This window comes from Triticum urartu, chromosome 3A, assembly GCF_056163025.1.
Source record: "Triticum urartu cultivar PI428250 chromosome 3A, HENAU_Tu73, whole genome shotgun sequence".
NCBI classification, from domain to species: domain Eukaryota; kingdom Viridiplantae; phylum Streptophyta; class Magnoliopsida; order Poales; family Poaceae; genus Triticum; species Triticum urartu.
The window spans coordinates 463,410,714-463,423,580 of record NC_141875.1 but is presented as its reverse complement, the minus strand read 5'-3'; positions in this window follow the sequence as shown (position 1 = coordinate 463,423,580).

Sequence of the window (12,867 nt, the reverse complement as noted above, 5' to 3'; positions counted from 1 at the left end):
TGATACCACTATTAGGGAATGCATTATTTCAAAAACATTACCTATGATCATGCAAGATCTATCTAGGAGATGCATAGCAACGAGCGAGGAGTGTCCATGTACCCTCGTAGACCAAAAGCAGAAGCGTTTAGTAACGCGGTTGATGTAGTCGAACGTCTTCACGATCCAACCGATCAAGTACCGAACGTACGGCACCTCCGTGATCTGCACACGTTCAGCTCGGTGACGTCCCTCGAACTCTTGATCCAGTTGAGGCCAAGGGAGAGTTTCGTCAGCACCACGGCATGGCGACGGTGATGATGAAGTTTACCGGCGTAGGGCTTCGCCTAAGCACTACGATGATATGACTGAGGTGTGTAACTATGGAGGGGGGCACTGCACACGGCTAAGAGAAACTTTGTTGTGTCTTTGGGGTGCCCCCCTCCCATGTATATAAAGGAGGGGGGAGGAGGAGGCCGGCCAAGGTGTGGCGCACCAAGGGGGGAGTCCTACTTGGACTCCCTGTGACTCCCCCGATTTAATCGTACACTAATCATACACGCAAACGTGTACGATCAAGATCAGGGACTCACGGGAAGATATCACAACACAACTCTACAAAAAAAATAAGTCATACAAGCATCATATTACAAGCCGGGGCCTCGAGGGCTCGAATACAAGAGCTCGATCATAGACGAGTCAGCGGAAGCAACAATATCTGAGTACAGACATAAGTTAAACAAGTTTGCCTTAAGAAGGCTAGCACAAACTGGGATACAGATCGAAAGAGGCGCATGCCTCCTGCCTGGGATCCTCCTAACTACTCCTGGTCGTCGTCAGCGGGCATCACGTAGTAGTAGGCACCTCCGGTGTAGTAGGAGTCGTCGTCGAAGGTGGCGTCTGGCTCCTGGGCTCCAACATCTGGTTGCGACAACCAGGTAGAAGGGATAGGGGGAAAAGAGGGAGAAAGCAACCGTGAGTACTCATCCAAAGTACTCGCAAGCAAGGAGCTACACTACATATGTATGCATTGGTATCAACTGGAATAAGGATATTATATGTGGACTGAACTGCAGAAAGCCGGAATAAGGGGGGATAGCTAGTCCTTTCGAAGACTACGCTTCTGGCAGCCTCCGTCTTGCAGCATGTAGAAGAGAGTAGACTGAAGTCCTCCAAGTAGCATCGCATAGCATAATCCTAACCGATGATCCTCCCCTCGTCGCCCTGTGAGAGAGCGATCATCGGTTGTATCTGGCACTTGGAAGGGTGTGTTTTATTAAGTATCCGGTTCTAGTTGTCATAAGGTCAAGGTACAACTCCAAGTCGTCCTGTTACCGAAGATCACGGCTATTCGAATAGATTAACTTCCCTGCAGGGGTGCACCACATACCCCAACACGCTTGATCCCATTTGGCCGGACACACTTTTCGGGGTCATGCCCGGCCGCGAAAGATCAACACGTCGCAGCCCCACCTAGGCACAACAGAGAGGTCAGCACGCCGGTCTAAACCTAAGCGCAAAGGGGTCTGGGCCCATCGCCCTTAGCACACCTGCACGTTGCGAACGCGGCCGGAAGCAGAACTAGCCCCTTAATACAAGAGCAGGCTTACGTTCCAATCCGGCGCGCGCCGCTCAGTCGCTGACGTCACGAAGGCTTCGGCTGATACCACGACGCCGGGATACCCATAACTACTCCCGCGTAGATGGTTAGTGCGTATAGACCAAATGGCCAGACTCAGATCAAATACCCAGATCTCGTTAAGCGTGTTAAGTATCCACGAACGCTGACCAGGGCCAGGCCCACCTCTCTCCTAGGTGGTCTGAACCTGCCCTGTCGCTCCGCCTCAAAGATCCACTCGCGGGTGCTCCTACGAGCCGACCCGTCTTTAATCACCACATGTATCAAGTATAAAGTACATAGTATAAACCCGCGATCACCTCCCGAGTGATCACGGCCCGATAGAATAGCACAGCAGACGGACAAGAATGTAGGGCCACAGATGGAAATACTAGCATCCTATACTAAGCAAGTAGGATTGCAGGTAAAGGTATCAACAGTAGTAGCAAGGACAGGCTATGCATCAGGATAGGAATAACGAAAGCAGTAACATGTTACACTACTCTAATGCAAGCAGTATAGAGGAGAGTAGACGATATCTGGTGATCAAGGGGGGGAGCTTGCCTGGTTGCTCTGGAAAGAGAGAGGGATCGTCAACTCCGTAGTCGTACTGGGTAGCAGCGGCGTCGGTCTCGGTGTCTATCGAGAGAAGAGGGGGGAGAAACAATAAATATATAAGCAAGCATATGCATAGTGATGCATGACATGACAAGTAACGACGTTAGAGGTGCCCTAGCGCGGTAGTAGGTGATACCGGTGAAGGGGGATGACATCCGGGAAAGTATCCCCGGTGTTTCGCGTTTTCGGGCAGAGGAGCCGGAGGGGGAAAGTTGCGAGTTTGATATGTTAGGGGGTGCGTGGAGAACGAACGGGCTGCGTATCCGGGTTCGTCTCGTCGTTCTGAGCAAATTTCATGTAGAAAGTATTTTCATCCGAGTTTCGGATTAAAAGATATGATTTTCTAAAGATTTAAATCATTTTCTGATTTTAATTATTTATTTTATTCCAACATTATCCAAAACAGTGAATGATGACGTCAGCATGACATCAGAGTGATGTCAGCAGGTCAACTGGTCGGTTGACCAGTCAAACCAGACAGGTGGGTCCAGTGGGACCCACATGTCATTGACAGGGTACTAACAGGGGGGTTTTAGACTAATTAAACAGGTTAAATAAGGGTGGGGCCCAGTAGTCAGTGAGAGATTAGTGTATTAATTAGCTAAACTATTTAATTAACCAATTATTCTTTTTATTTATTTCGTTTATTGAAGTGGGGCCTATAGGTCAGTGAGATAGGGGCGGCCCAGTCAGCAGTTGACCCAGTCAACAGGTCAACAGGGGGCCCTGGGCCCACCAGTCAGTGGCCTAGGTGGTGGGACCCGCGGTGCCAGGTCAGCAGGGCCCGCTCTCGCCGCCGGCGACCAAAAGCACGGCGCCGACCCGCCGGAGTTCGCCGGAATTTGTGCTCAGGGCACGGATCCGCGCGTGCCTGGGCCCGTTCGAACAAGCGCGAAGACGCGCATCTAGTGGTGGTGGTGGTTCGTCTCGAGGTCGCCGGAGCTGTCGCCGGCGAGCAGAGAGGCGGACGTCGGGGCTCGGGTGAGTGGCGGGTTTCGTCTGCAGGCCACCAAAATGGGCGGGACCGGTCGCATTCGAACGGCAAGACGACGGCGGAGCGAATGGGGGTGGCTGCGGAGGCTGTGGTGGCCGGAGTCGAGCGCCACGGGCTCGACGGCGGCGAGGTGGTTCGGGCGTGAGGCGAAGACGGCGAGGCAGAGCGCTCCGGGGCTAACGGGGAGGCTAGGGCGGAGCTGCGCGATGCGCTGAGCACAAAGGGCTCGGCCCCGTGACCATTTGGTCACCGGAAACGCGTCGGCGACGAGATCCGCGGCGGGGCGTTCGGGTGCTACGGCGGCAGCTAGCTAGAGCGCGAGCTAGGGGGGGTAGAGGGCAGAGGGGGGAGGCAGTTCACCTAGCGGCACGCACGATGGCCGGTGAATGGGTTAGTAGTTGCAGGGGCGTCGCCGAAGATGAAGAAGAACGGCGGCGAAGCTTGTCGGGGCAGAGGAGGAAGACGGCGGCGTCGGGGGCGTTGCGGTGGCTCCGGTCTCCAACGGGCTGCACCAGTCGAAGCAGCGGACGACGGCGTCCCTTAGAGACACCGTGGGGCGGCGAGGTGGGCACGGTGGCCGTGGCTAGGCCGGAGCCATGGCGGCGGTGGCACTCGGTTACGGTGGGGAACGAGGGGGCGAGGTGCGGTGGATCTGAGGGGGAAGGCGCGGGGACCGAGGGGGGAGTGGGGCGAGTGGGAGGAGAGACCGAGGGGGCGCGGCGTGGCGACCTAATCCCCTCGTCGTCGCCGGCGAGAGGGTGCGGCGGGGACGTGCCCCTGTTCCGACCCAGGTCGGGGGAACAGGGAAGGGAGGCGGCAGGGGGAGGCGGGCCGGTCCGGCCGGATGGGCCAGGTGGGTTAACTGGGCCAGATGGCCCAGGGGGGTTTGGGGGGGTTTCCTTTCTCTTTCTTCCTTTCTTTTCTTTATTTTTTTCTGTTTTATTTCATTTTAGAGTATTTAGTCTTTTACTAAAAATGTGTTTTCTGCACCATAATTACCTTGGTAATATTTGGCGCCCACCGAACATTTTCGACTTTAATTTTAAGTTTGAATTTGACGCGGTTTCGAATTATCCCGAGATTAGTAACAGTAATCGCAGATGACATGGCATCATTAGGAGAGTTTTACGGTAGTTTGATTACCCGGGCGTTACACTCCCGGTCCAAGTAGGATTCCCCCCCCCCCTTCCTATTCCAAGAAGGAGAAGGGGGGAAGAGAGGGAAGAGAAGGAAAGGGCCCCCCCAACCCTAATCCAATTAGGATTGGGCTTGGGGGTGCGCACCTCCACCTGGCCGCCGCCTCCTCTCTTCCACTAGGTAGGGCCGGCCCTGTGTTTCGGGAGGCCCTAGGCAAACTCGAGGACATGGGCCCCTATGTCCTAAGACCATATATATGTATATGTATCCATGATACATAGACATATTAAGACTAAACTTCCAACAACACGTCCTTAGTTTGAGATTTAACTATAATAATTTTTGGACAATGTCATATTACGACACAAATACTAAAAATATAGCAAAATGGAACTAAGATGACATGATTACCTTAAATAAAAACCAAATTTGACTGGCTCCATCGACAACAATAATACTCCGGTGATTCAAAAAAAGTTTCTTCGAGCGTTTCTTGATGCAAAATCATTAAGGGCACAATCAAGATCAACATTGTCAAGATATCATTCTCAATGCAGCACATAGCCAAGTCATTTAAACTGTCTTGCAACATAGTTGACCTCAAATAATTTTCCAATAGTTTCAGTTTAGAAAAACTTCTTTCACCTGAGGCTATAAGCACAACCACTGTTGATAGGATCCGATAGGCAAGGGAGACATTTGGATAGCAATCTACATCCATAACAAATTGAAGAATCTCGCAAGAGAAACATTTAGATAGCAATCTACATCCATAACAAATTGAAGAATCTCAAGCGCTGACATCAAACCATCTGGCAAAGTTACTTGCAACACTTTCAACTCACAGACAAAACCATCAAGATCAACATCAGATGAGTTATCATCAGAAAAAGCTTCCACAAAAGTAGTGCAACATTCCCGTAGATTGCTACCATCCAAGGACTTCAGATTTTTTTGAATTGAATAAAAACCCAAACACCTTTGCAAATTTCTTCAACTGCTCAAAGAGACTAGTCAATGAAAGAATTGTAGTGTCAACAATGACTAAAAAATATGAAGAAAAGAGGATACAGAAAATGTCGACGGTTGACGAGAGGACGAAGTCGCGAAGACGAACTGACGAGCGACGAAGACACATGACAAGATCTTTGATTTGTTTCAGAAGCAAAACAAGCGGCCGTGGCGCCGTGCCTTGCGTCTGGCTGGCATGACGCTTCGCCATCGCTAGCTAGCTATCTGCAGGGCCAGCCCATCTCGTTTCTTTTCTCATGTATAATTGTTTTCATACCTATTTCTTGCTGGGCTATACTAACATGTATCCTACATCATGGGCCCCTTCCTGGCCTGGGCCCTGGGCCGTCGCCCCTCCCACCATACCCCAGGGTCGGCCCTGTCACTAGGGCACATGAAGGCCCATTAACCCCCCTGGGGGGTTCCGGTAACCCCCCGGTACTCCGGAAAATGCCCGAGCCTATCCGAAACCATTCCGGTGTCCAAACATAACCTTCCAATTTATCAAACTTTATGTCTCGACCATTTCGAGACTCCTCGTCATGTCCGTGATCTCATCCGGGACTCCAAATAAACTTCGGTTCATCAAAACACATAACTTATAATATAAATCGTCATCGAACGTTAAACGTGTGGATCCTATGGGTTCGAGAACTATGTAGACATGACCGAGACACATCTCCAGTCAATAACCAATAGAGGAACCTGGATGCTCATATTGGCTCATATTCTATGAAGATCTTTATCGGTCAAACCGCATAACAACATACGTTGTTCCCTTTGTCATCGGTATGTTACTTGCCCGAGATTCGATCGTCGGTATCATCATACCTAGTTCAATCTCGTCACCGGCAAGTCTCTTTACTCGTTATATAATGCATCATCCCGTGACTAACTCATTAGTCACATTGCTTGCAAGGTTCATAGTGATGTGCATTACCGAGAGGGCCCAGAGATACCTCTCCGATACACGGAGTGACAAATCCTAATCTCGATCTATGCCAACTCAACAAACACCATCGGAGACACCTGTAGAGCATCTTTATAATCACCCAGTTACGTTGTGATGTTTGATAGTACACAAGGTGTTCCTCCGGTATTTGGGAGTTGCATAATCTCATAGTCTGAGGAACATGTATAAGTCATGAAGAAAGCAATAGCAGAAAAACTAAACAATCATTATGCTAAGCTAACAGATGGGTCTTGTCCATCACATCATTCTCTAACGATGTGACCCCGTTCATCAAATGACAACACATGTCCATGGCTAGGAAACTTAACCATCTTTTATTAATGAGCTAGTCAAGTAGAGGCATACTAGGGACACTCTGTTTGTCTATGTATCCACACATGTATTAAGTTTCCGGTTAATACAATTCTAGCATGAATAATAAACCTTTATCATGATATAAGGAAATATAAATAACAACTTTATTATTACCTCTAGGGCATATTTCCTTCAGTCTCCCACTTGCACTAGAGTCAATAATCTAGATTACATAGTAATGATTCTAACACCCATGGAGTCTTGGCGCTGATCATGTTTTGCTCGTGAGAGAGGCTTAGTCAACGGGTCTGCAACATTCAGATTCGTATGTATCTTGCAAATCTCTATGTCTCCCTTCTTGACTTGATCGCGAATGGAATTGAAGCGTCTCTTGATGTGCTTGGTTCTTTTGTGAAATCTGGATTCCTTTGCCAAGGAAATTGCACCAGTATTGTCACAAAAGATTTTCATTGGACCCGATGCACTAGGTATTACACCTAGATCAAATATGAAATCCTTCATCCATACTCCTTCATTTGCTGCTTCCGAAGCAGCTATGTACTCTGCTTCACACGTAGATCCTGCCACGACGCTCTACTTGGAACTGCACCAACTGAAAGCTCCACCATTCAATATAAATACGTATCCGGTTTGCGACCTAGAGTCATCCGGATCAGTGTCAAAGCTTGCATCGACGTAACCATTTACGACGAGCTCTTTGTCACCTCCATAAACGAGAAACATATCCTTAGTCCTTTTCAGGTATTTCAGGATGTTCTTGACCGCTGTACAGTGATCCACTCCTGGATTACTTTGGTACCTCCCTGCTAAACTAATAGTAAGGCACACATCAGGTCTCGTACGCAGCATTGCATATATAATAGAACCTATGGCTGAGGCATAGGGAATGACTTTCACTTTCTCTCTATCTTCTGCAGTGGTCGGGCATTGAGTCTAACTCAACTTCACACCTTGTAACACAGGCAAGAACTCTTTCTTTGACTGATCCATTTTGAACTTCTTCAAAACTTTATCAGGGTATGTGCTTTGTGAAAGTCCAATTAAGCGTCTTGATCTATCTCTATAGATCTTGATGCCCAATATATAAGCAGCTTCACCGAGGTCTTTCATTGAAAAAATCTTATTCAAGTATCCTTTTATGCCATTCAGAAATTCAGTATCATTTTCGATCAACAATACGTCATCCACATATAATATCAGAAATGCTACAGAGCTCCCACTCACTTTCTTGTAAATGCAGGCTTCTCCAAAAAACTATCGGGCTTAGAGGAAATGAAGAGATTGTTGTAAATAATTACACAAATTGTTTGTTGTAAAGGTTACACAAGACGACTTCATAATTAAAAAACTATCGGGCTATAATTTTGAAATAGTTTCAGAAAATGGACATAATTGTGGATTTTATAAATGATATAGATTGAGGCTTGAGAAGTCTTCAATATAATATAATCTAGATCGATAAAGGTTATTGATAGACTATGGTGTAGCTCCAAATGAAATTGACTATATGAAGATATAGTAAATGGACTATATAGGAGATATAGTGGACTATATGGAGATCTAGTGTTTCGATTAATGTAACACAAAATTACACAAAAAAACCCAGATTTTACTGACACAAGTAACACTAGGATTTGAAGAGTATCAGATCCAATGACAAAGGCTCTACCACTAGCAAAGCATGAAAAACACCAGCTAGCCATGGGTGTCAAATAAAACATGCAACTAGATTGCTAACTCTAGTGCAAGTGGGAGACTGTTGGAAATATGCCCTGGAAGTAAGAATATTTGTATTATTATATTTCCATATTCATAATTATTGAGTTTATATTCTATGCTAGAATTGCTATGATGCTAGAATATGTGATTCAGTGGAAAACTCATATGCACATGTGGAATGATAAATGGTTAAATAAAAGGTTCCTAGTCTTGCCTCTAGGACTAGCTCAAGTGTTGCTGGTGATCATGTTTTCCGGACCTTAGGATATCGTTAAGTGTTAAACGATAGTTCTAAAACAACATTGAGATTATGACGTTGGAAGAATGATCATATTGAATCGACCCAAACTTGTCTGTTATGAATTGAGTTAATATCGTCTGTAATCAATTGTAATAACATGGAGTGTTAACATGTGATTTTGACCCTTAGACCATGAGAGTATCGTAGTCACTTATTACCATACAGTGGACTATGGGGTTGCTCAAACGTCACATGTAACACGATGATCATAACAACAGCTTAAAAGCTCAGCGAAAAGTTTGACAAGGGACTAGATAGCTCGAGAGTGGGATTTGCTCCTTCGACGATGGAGAGATATTCTTAGGGCCCTCTCGTTGTGACGGCATCCATCGTTGTCTAGCCAGACACAGGTGACTACGTCACAGGGATGCTGGAACACAACAACGAGAAAGAAGAATAAAACCGGTAACGAGGATAACGGTATAGTGAACATGTGATGACTCAGGAGGATACCGATGCATCCCGAGTTTTGTGAAGTATCGCTAAGCAAAGGGAACATCACATGATAACCAAAGGTTCACTCGAATATCATTCGTGTGCTCATGAGGATCGATATGGACGCCACGGTCCCGCTGTCGGTCATTGAACGAAGGGGTTTTGTTCATGTCTATGATTTACCGAACCTAAGGGGTCACAAGCTTAAGGCAATCACGATATGCAGAGTGTTAGCGGGACAGGAGTGGTGAGAATATATTTGTGGATTTTTTTAGAAATATTTGAAATAGTTTCAAGAGGAACCGCGTTTCGGGGTCACCGGAATGGTTTCAGAGTTTATGGGCAATACCTGGTATTCCCAGTAATTAATATATCAGTGTAAAATGTTTCCAGTGATGTTAATATATATAAGGGTCTAATAATAATTAGAAGGCTTTTATATTTAAATTAATACCAACAGGCCTAAAAAGGCCAAGTGGTGGAAGGCAACTTGGCCACCAAAGCCCAAGTGGAGGAGGTGCCCCTCCTTATGGAAGGGGGAGGCCGAATTGGACTAGGGGAGGAGGAATCCTACTCCCCCTTGGTCGGCGCCCCAAGGAGGGACTTTCCCTCCTTGGTGGCTACCCTCTCCCTCCCCTCCAACCTATATATACTAGGTTTTTTGGCTCTACTGGACACACAAATTTTGGAGCCTCCTCTAGTTCATCTAACCCTAGTTCTAGTTGGTCCTAGTTGACTAATTAGAGTTTGGTCTAGTTCCTCTAATCCTCATAATTAGAAGCACCATGTGGTTCTAATCTCCTCCCTCTAATTCTCCGGCAACGATTAGCTCTGGACGGCGAAGCGTTGTCGGATTGTGAAGGTTGCACACTTGCAACCAAGTAGAAGGGTCGTGCTTTCGGTCTTTGGTTCGTGGGACTCTTCATGGGTGGTTCGCGGGATCGTTCATCGACAGTTCGAGGGACTCCAAGTACGATCTACACCGACACGCTCTTCTTCCACTGCAACTCAGTGACGGTAACGATCGTGGTCCCAACCCGTTATGCATCTTCATATTGATCTTGGTTGTGCGTAGGCACGATTTTTTTTGTTTTCTACTATGTTTCCCAACATTATGTAGCATTTTCATGTTTATTGTCTCAAGGTCATGTGTCTGTATTTTCATCTATTATTCATCTGGTACTATTTTGTTATTCAACTTAGTTTGTCATAGGCGAATATCTCTCAGTAGTATGGATGCCTCTGTTTCATGTTGTTTCGTGCTAGGAGTATTGTTTATCGTGTAGTGTCTCATCCATGTTGATAGTTTTGTTTCTATCCATTGTTACCATCTTTATCCTTAGATTATGTGTTATTACACCTATAATATTATCACCACTTTCATTAAATGTTTTGCCCAATCGTTGTGGCTCACTACTTAGTTTGTTTTCCGTTGTGTTGTAGAGATTTTAAGTTTCGCAAGAAATTTTAATCTCCCATTCACCCCCTCCTCTGGTCGATATACTCTCAATCCTACAAAGTTTAGGCCGTCTCTCGACTCTACTCCTTGGTCAAAGTTTGTGCCCCGAATTCGTTTGTGAGGGTTTGAAGCTCTTCGAAAGAGCTACCGATAGTGAGAGCGAACTTGAGAATTTGTTTTTCAAGGTTCTCGAGTACTAAGGTGAGGCATTTGTTATCATGGGAGCATTCCTTGTTCCTCACCTCTCCAACAGATATTAGCACTTCGCAAGAGTGTGAACTTCATATTACTTCTTCGTCTTCATCACTTTCGGTTGTCTCTTAACTCTAACTTTACATGTTGTTATGAATTTTTGTTTGTTTCCTTGTGTAGCTTGCTACCTTGTTGTAACACATCATATATATAGTGTGTATCACCTATTGCCAACTTAATTCTAAAATTGATTTTTTTGAAATGATTTATCTAAAAAATGGTTCATACAATTAGCCATTTGTCTTCACTATTGAGTTTATCTCGACGAAGGCTTCGAAACAAGATCACATGTTGACTTGTTTTGACAAAACAAAATTGTCGTCACTACTTGGCATATTGTGTCATCATAGTTGTCATTTTAGTAGTGAATGGTTGTCATGATGATTGTGTATAGTTACGTGACAATAACTTTTCATAATATTAGTCATTGCAATGTTATGTATAGTTGAAGAATTAGCATTCAAGTGTTAACAACAATTAAGTATATGTATCAACTCATAGAAGTATGAATCAAGTCTTTTAGTTGTGTATATCGATGTTCATCAAGTGGACAACTAAATTAATTTAATCTGATAACTAAATGGCTAATAATATGGCAAATAAGTGATACTAATCTAGCAAATTGGTAAGGGACGCGAATTTTGGGGACATGGTTCTACGTGAGTATCATATCCAGTTCGTGTGTTTGTGCCTTGAGATGTGTATTTAATATAGCGTTCTTTTTAATATGTAATAGATATGAGAATGGCGTTTTGGATCTTGGCCTCCATGGAGGCCGAATTTTTGAAAAACTCAAAATTCAAAAAAAAAATGGTTTCAAAAAAATCTGATTTTTTTTGTACAAATAAGGATGTAAGGCATATGTGTGTAAAATTTCAGGATGAAATACGCTGAAATGCGACCTTTACAAAAAAGAAAAATTCATGGTTTAGGAGGATGAATAGTATCATGTGTTAAAAAAACCTCAGATTTGTCTTTTTGCACAGTCCTCATTTCAGCGTATTTCGTCCTGAAAATTTACACACTTGTGGATTATGCCTTCATCTATCTCTATATTTGTTTTCAGAAGTTTTGAAATGTAAAAATATGAATTTTCACAAATTTTGAATTTTACATTTGGAGGCATCTATAGAGCTCGGCCTTCAAAAGCAATTTCTGAACAAATATGGGCTATACCGTAATGAATGCAAGTCTCAGGTTCATCACAGCTAATAAATGCGTGTAGTGTGGGTACAGTGTGTTCATTGCATTGCAGACATGTATCAATGCATGCACACCACTCAGTTTTATGGCACTTGTGATTAATTAGACTAGTCACAATGGGGAGTAATTTAGACTAGTAACATCACATTTTACTAAGCTATGTTACTATCTCCATATATAGTGGGTAGTAACATATGTGTGTTGTCATGTTATGGTTCATTTATTAGCCTATAGACTCATATTGTCTTGGTATGTGCGATGTTACAGTAACTAGCTAAGTTACCACCATCACCTCTCTCATCATTAAATATGTGCCACATAAGCAAAATTATCTTGAAAAGTGTGATGTTACTAGTGATGTTACTCCCACTGTGGCCAGTCTTAGGTGGCCAAGCCTCCAATAATGTACCAGATGGTAAATCAAATGCTGACACGAAAAGCTTTATTCATAACGACTATGCCATGACACTGAATGGTATGCAGTAATACTCATATGCTAATTTGCCCTGGTTATTAGTACATAGCTAATAACTGGAACATGATTAGAAAACTTTCATATGATGATTAGCCCTAATTTATCAACTGAGCACACGAACTTGAGTACACGACTTTCATAAAATACTAATGCATTGAACATCGACTGAGCACACGAACTTAGCTGCAACCATGACAAATTTGTTCCCAAGTATTTTGGTAATTAAATGTAGCTTGCATGTATTTTCATATCATAAGAAATTTGTGAGTTTATTTTGATGACTCTAATTAGTTTAGAAATGGGAATTGTAATTTTTGGTTAACATCAAAAGTATGATCGTGAAGCTGACATCAAAACCAAAGCCGTGAGAAAAAAAAC